This window comes from Cupressus sempervirens, chromosome 8, assembly GCF_028749045.1.
Source record: "Cupressus sempervirens isolate cs-2001-9-10 chromosome 8, ASM2874904v1, whole genome shotgun sequence".
Lineage (NCBI taxonomy): Eukaryota > Viridiplantae > Streptophyta > Pinopsida > Cupressales > Cupressaceae > Cupressus > Cupressus sempervirens.
In genome coordinates, this window is record NC_143125.1 from 561,245,558 (window position 1) to 561,247,346 (window position 1,789).

The 1,789-nt window shown below is 36.7% G+C and overlaps 1 pseudogene; it reads left to right on the plus strand.

Annotated features, from left to right (window-relative positions):
- The first annotated feature begins 485 nt into the window (after positions 1-485).
- Positions 486-1,082, plus strand: LOC149543644 (geraniol 8-hydroxylase pseudogene; annotated as a pseudogene).
- Positions 1,083-1,789: the final 707 nt, after the last annotated feature.

The window sequence follows — 1,789 nt, forward strand, 5'->3', positions numbered from 1 at the left end:
ATTTTAGGATGTATTTAATTCTTTTATTTCATTTGAAATCAACTATGTTGTTATTTTCTAGATTAAGGCCCCGATTTCCCCCAATTTGACCCCAATTTTCGACCAAAATTTTCGACCATCTATTAAAATGTTTTAGATTGGTCGAAATATGCAAGGAAAAATATCTTTTTAAAAAAATCCATGCCTGTGTTGGTCGAATTTTCGACCAACACGGGCTTCATATGTAAATTTTTTTTTTAAAGTGGGAAAAACTCATTGTTGCTGAGGACAAAAATGGAGGAAGGGTTTCATAGGCTGGAGGAGGCAAAGGCGAAGGTTTTTGAGAAAGGGGCATCTATGTATAGGGGGTGCGTGGAGATGGGTGTGGCAATGGCGGTGTTAATGAAATCCTTGCAATCAATGTTGTCGTCTGCTAATGAGGAGGCCAAGTTAGGGCTGAAGATGAGAGTGGCGGCATTGGTTAATGAGGATGGGGTGTTTTGATAATGTCGGATCTGTTAATTTTTGGTTTCGACATCACTAGTGCAACAATAGAATGGGCAATGGTAAAACTCATTCATAATCTAGATAAAATGGAAAAAGTTCAAGGGGAGTTAGAGGAGGTTGTAGTTCATAGTAGAAGAGTGGAGGAATCTAATATTGATCATCTACCTTACCTTCATGCAATGGTGAAAGAAGTGCTTCGACTGTATCCTCCTGGTCCTCTTTTGATCCCTCATAAAGCATCAAGAGCTTGTGAAATAGGGGGTTTGGGATTGCGAGGGATCCTGTTGTGTTGGAAGGACCCTTCCAAATTTATGCGGGAGAGTTTTTTGGAGGGAGAGGGAGCTACTGTGGACTTTAAGGGACAAGATTTTGAGCTTATACCATTTGGAGTAGGGAGAAGAATATGCCTAGGGCTTCCTTTGGCTGATAAGATGCTTCATTTAATTTTGGCTTCGTTGGTTCACTCCTTTGACTGGAGTCTTCCTAATGGAATGAGCACAAAGGAACTAGACATGGACTATATATTTAGAGTGGTATTGTGGAAGAGTCAGAATTTGGAAGCAATCCCACTACACCTGCAACATCACTTGTATTAATTCTTCAATATTAAGGTAATTTCTTCAATATGTTGGATCACAAAGTCTAATATGATAATGCCGTTTAGAATGGAGGTGTCATAATAGATTTAGTAAGTTGACTGACTTTCCCTACAATAATTTTATTAGTGTCTAAGACTCTAAAGTATCAAGAAAAGTGACATCTGTGTACACAACATAGTGAACGAGGGCTACCATTTCTTTCTCAGGTGTCACACCTCTGTATTAAGAGAGACATACCCATACAACGTAGACCCTTCCTACACTCTACATGGCACTACTTTTGTGCATATCAATGAATTTGAATGCAATATTATAAATAATTTCTGCATGCAACTTCTTACCATTATATACTTATTTTTGTTTAAATTAATATGATCATAAACAAGTTTGAAATTTGTATTAGAAAGACTTTGAAATTTTTATATGGTTTTTGTAATGTAATATGGGTCTTATTCAATTTTATACCACTTCTCTGAGTGTGTTTCATATTGTTTCAAGGAAATTCAAGGAAATTTGGATTTATTTGTAGCTACGGGTTCTTGTGCTTTGTCTTGATAATAAAACATGTAATTGGCACCAGATGGACATTCTAGATTATCTACTTTGAAACGTGAATTTGTTGACATATCGGGTAAAAACCTCTAATGTATCATTGGTATGCACTGATAATAAATGGCATATTGTTATCCTAATGTCCAAGCCCA